This window comes from Frankliniella occidentalis, unplaced genomic scaffold (assembly GCF_000697945.3).
Source record: "Frankliniella occidentalis isolate FOCC.00 unplaced genomic scaffold, Focc_3.1 Scaffold187, whole genome shotgun sequence".
NCBI classification, from domain to species: domain Eukaryota; kingdom Metazoa; phylum Arthropoda; class Insecta; order Thysanoptera; family Thripidae; genus Frankliniella; species Frankliniella occidentalis.
The window spans coordinates 122,290-126,939 of NW_026267313.1; the positions used below are offsets into that span (position 1 = coordinate 122,290).

Sequence of the window (4,650 nt, forward strand, 5' to 3'; positions counted from 1 at the left end):
CCCCCCCCTGTCCCTCTCACTGTCTCTCTCGCACGCACACACACACTCACGCACCCATACTCTTATTGCTGTTTTGATTCGTCGAGTCAGAGAAGCACGCTATACTGTGTCACTTCTCAAAAGTACAGTAACACGTGCAGCGAAAAATGTATGACCACAAACGGTAACGAGCAGTGCACCATTTATGTATAATGTACAAGTAAGGATCATTACGTCTTGTTGGCCTGGCCTCAAAACCTACACCCCCCCCCCCCTGGCGTGCATCGAATAGATATATTTAGAAAATATGACAAGTAGGCGGCTTAACCATCTCCCTAACCCGTCCTGTGCGCGTGTGTGCCAAGGTGAGGTGAGGGGGTGAAGTGGAGTAGGGCACTGCTGTCAATAACGGTACGAAAGACAGAAGCGGGCTGCGTTTGGTCGGATACCCCGCCATCGCCGTATCGACGTTCCGTGAAATAACAGGTCGTTCTCCATGTCAATCAAAGGTAAGGACAGGAGGGCCGCCCCGCCGCGGCCCGCGGGCATCTGGACGACGTAATGGCGGTCATTACGAGGGTAGCGCACCTACAGCCCGAGAGTTTCCCACATATTCGACCATGACCATCTACTACTTGGTGTTTCTTGACACGCGCCCGCCGCAAAGTGTTGTAAGGTTGCGTACGCGCTTCGGTTTTGCCCGCAGGCGAAGCAGGGCGTACACACTTGAAACGCAAGTGTGTGAATGTCGCACAATTAGGTGTTTGAATGATTTACAACTGTAGGTGTGTAAATGTCGCACACTTGTGGGTGTGTGAACGTCGCTAACTTGTAGGGGTGCGAACGGTGCACACTTGCGGTGTGTTAACGTCGCACACTTGTAGGTGTGTGAACATCGCACTCTTGTATGTGTGTACACGTCGCTCACTTGTAGGTGTGTGAATGTCCATTCGTTCACGTTTACGCGTAAAGGGGTGAATTTTCATTTAAAATTCACACATCCTGAACGAGCATGGCGTTCACACGTCTACAAATGTGTGACATTCACACACTTGGGTTTCCGGTGTAGGCAAACACAAAAGTCATCTGGGCGTGCAAAAAAACATGTAATATTTTCAGTTTGACGCACACGCAGTCGGTTGTGTAACAGGACAGCAAAATCAGGGTATAGAATGCACATGGAAATACTAATGTATGAGGCGTATGTCAAGGTATCAGCGGGCACTGGCCGCGAGCTGTCAGCGCATAATACAGATAACGAGGCCATATTCTGGATTTCGACGGAGTGCAAAACGTCTTAACGTGTTCGCCGGACTGACAAGACAAGCGGGGCTCATGTCATGTCCAGAGTGGAATCACCAGGCGAGATTGATAGAGTCCAATCAGATTAAGGGACAGAGCAACGTGACCACAACGTGGACACAACTCTTTCAGGCATTAAAAATAAATATAAGCACTTATCAATTATCAACAACAGAACAAGCACTGGCCCACTGGCCATGGACTCATTGAACACGTTAAAGTGATCAAACTTTACTGTTGAACAGTTTTATAGAAGTGTGTGACATTCGAACACTCACAAGTGCGTACGACATGTCACACAGGGAGGGGTGTGTGACGTGTGACTTAATTGAGTCATGCGTACCAAAGAGTGCGACAGTCATTTCATTCAAGAAGGGCGAACTTATACGACACACTATTTCTTTTGTGTGACAAGACGGTCATGCACACCCTTGTGTATGACATTTTGGCACGCACGTTTTAGCATTAGAACGTCCCACACTTGTTTTTGGCTTGTACACACAAAGTAACCTGCATTTCTAGGGACTCTGAGTCAGCCCAGTACACTCAGCTACACCCTATAGTGCAGTGCATAACTTTACACATCATATAACGTAATAATTGTTGCGTGAAGACATTCAAAAAGTAACTCTCCGGCGGGGAATCGAACCCCGGTCTCCCGCGTGACAGGCGGGGATACTGACCACTATACTACCGAAGATTGGTGAGAAACGCTGACGAGATACGGAATCTGTTGCATCCAAGCCTAGCGGGCAAGCGCTTACTTTCGGTTAACCCTGCTAAAAAGACTCTCCGGCGGGGAATCGAACCCCGGTCTCCCGCGTGACAGGCGGGGATACTGACCACTATACTACCGAAGATTGTGCTGGGAGGCAGCTTGCGCACCAACAACGTTTGCGGTAGGGAAGGCAGTGGAGGGGGGCGCCGCGCCCGCGATGCGCGCGCATGCTCCTCTTTTCCCCCTCCCGCCCCGCCCCCCGCGGCCGCTCGAGTCGCCTCGGCTCAGTCAGCTGCTGCGGCGGTAGTAGCGCGGCGCCGCGGCCAAAAAGACATTGAAAGGCGCCTGCGCCATGGTTAATTGGTTTACTCACTCATTAGAAAAACGTTACGAAAACACGTTATTTAAGAGTAAGAAGAGAAGTAAAAAAAAGACCTTGGAGAATTATTGCAATAGTAACTGACAACTGACTCTACAGCTTTATTCGCAAAAGTTGTTGCGCACTTGGTGTGTGTGTGCGTGTGTTTACACTGGAAACGTAAGCGTGTGAATTTCACACACTTGTCTCGTGTGTGAATGCACATTCGTACACTTAATTTTTCGTGAAAATTCACACATTTGTGACTTTCCTGTACGAATGGCGTTCACACCCATACAAGTGTGCGACATTCACACACTTCTTGCGTTTAGGGTGCAAGCACTGAACATCGCTGCGTGAAATCCCCGGCGTCAACACAACGGACGACAGCGCGGGAGAAATGCCGGCACGGGAAAAAAACACATGATACAAAAGAAAAAGATTGCTTTAGAAGACGAATATATATGACAGTGTGAAGAGGGAATGAGATGGAGGGGGCAGACTGTCTCGCTCTTAACCCCCCAAAATTGTCTTATACCTTCTGCCTGCCATAAAATATTAATGAAACGCATCTCGCCACTGTAGTGCGCGCTCCGCCGCCTCCGCCCAACCATAAAGTTTGCTATAAAAGGCCTACCTCTAATAATAGAGGCAGGGGCTATATCTTGGTCACTCGCCTACAAACATACATACACTTTACCCTAAAAGTATATGTGAAAAAAAAATGTCACAGAAGTATTTTTGTTGCAGTCATAAGGTGAGAGACAAGGTTGTTCGCAAAAACAAAAAGTGTTTGACATAGTGAGAATTATATATACTTGTAAGACACGCTTTTCTTGTGTCATAGTACCGGGTGTAACTAAGAATATTAGTAGATACGCAACAGTGTGGCGGGATTGCATACTCAATATGGCCGCAGGGGCCATGGCCCCTGCCGGGCATAAAGAGTAGGCAAACCCGCAACACTGTTGTTGCGTATTCTCAGTTACCCGGTACACTCTTATACCTGTGGCATTTAGGCACACACTTATAACTGTTTTGAATGTAGACGAAGGAAAAAGATACACTGATAAATAAAGTGTTCAACTTTAATGTTTAATGAAGTATTCAAATTTACCGTCCGACACCTACGAGTGAGCACCATAGTTTTGAAATCAACAGTGTGCATGCCAGTTGCACACTTTATTTATCAGTGTATGTAAGAAATGTACTGTACACTTCTGAGATGTCAAACGCAACATGCCAAATTTCATACCATTTGAGGCGTAAGTGAGTACATTCAGCTCGAGGCCCGTCTGCTATTGGCACCCTTCTCCCATATTTTGTTTCCGGCAGGTTCCCACAATTTTAGTTTCCAGGCAATTTTCCAAACTTACTTTTAAAACTTCTGGCTTTCTTCCGGCAAACAACTCCCTTGACAAACACTTCTTTCCGGGTTCCCTAAGGTTTGTTGGGGCCTTTGTCCCGTTCACTGACAAATCGCTGCCAATATTTCAAGCACAATGCTTTACCTCGCGGAGGTATGCGTCCACAGCATGTTTACTGTGCGTTGCGTTTGCCAAGACGACGGCGGCCGGACGGCCAAAAGACCCCGGCCGTCAATAAGGCTTTTCTTTATACGGACATACCGCGCATGACACAATTTTTCAAGACACGTACACGGCTTCTTTATTTACATGGAAATGCCGCGTACACGTGTGTGCTCGCGCGCGGCGAGCCCCGCCAGCGGACGAAAGGGTTAATGCATAATCCAGTGATCTCACCAGGCGTGACTGCGGGCTAATCCGGGCGAACCGGACCAGCGTGACGACGTCAGCGGGAGAGAGGGGAGAGGAGTATGCCAACGTGTTTTGCTATGGGTTCTCCCCCTGCTTATCCCATCTCTCTCTCTCTCTCTCCCTCTCTCTCCCTCTCTCTCCCTCTCTCTCTCTCTCTCTCTCTCTCTCTCAGTGACAACCGCAGCAGCGGCGCTGTGCTGTGGTTTTGGCTGTGTTTGACTTAAACACAGCAGCGGTGAATGCCCCCACGCCCCCCGTCCTCCACCAGCACCAGCGTGAGCGACGGAGATAGAATTCTAAGGGATAGAAACGCAAAAGGGCGGCGTGGCGGCAGCCTGTGCCATTGCGATTGCGCCCCACAACATGTGGTGCCTGCATCTCCTCACTTTGAAACCGTAGGTCTCCAGCGAGGAGAAAAGCAACCGAGGAAAAGCCTCGCCGCCGATAAATCGATCATTTCTGCTGGAATCGGCGGAGCAAAAGTAAAGTGATACGATTAATATTAATACCCCCCC

General features: G+C 48.8%; 2 non-coding genes across 2 annotated transcripts; both read right to left on the minus strand.

Moving 5' to 3' along the window:
* Positions 1 to 1,909: 1,909 nt before the first annotated feature.
* Trnad-guc (transfer RNA aspartic acid (anticodon GUC)) lies at positions 1,910 to 1,981 on the minus strand. Its single transcript has one exon. It is a non-coding gene; the product is annotated as a tRNA-Asp (tRNA).
* Positions 1,982 to 2,069: 88 nt separating this feature from the next.
* Trnad-guc (transfer RNA aspartic acid (anticodon GUC)) lies at positions 2,070 to 2,141 on the minus strand. The gene has a single exon. It is a non-coding gene; the product is annotated as a tRNA-Asp (tRNA).
* Positions 2,142 to 4,650: the final 2,509 nt, after the last annotated feature.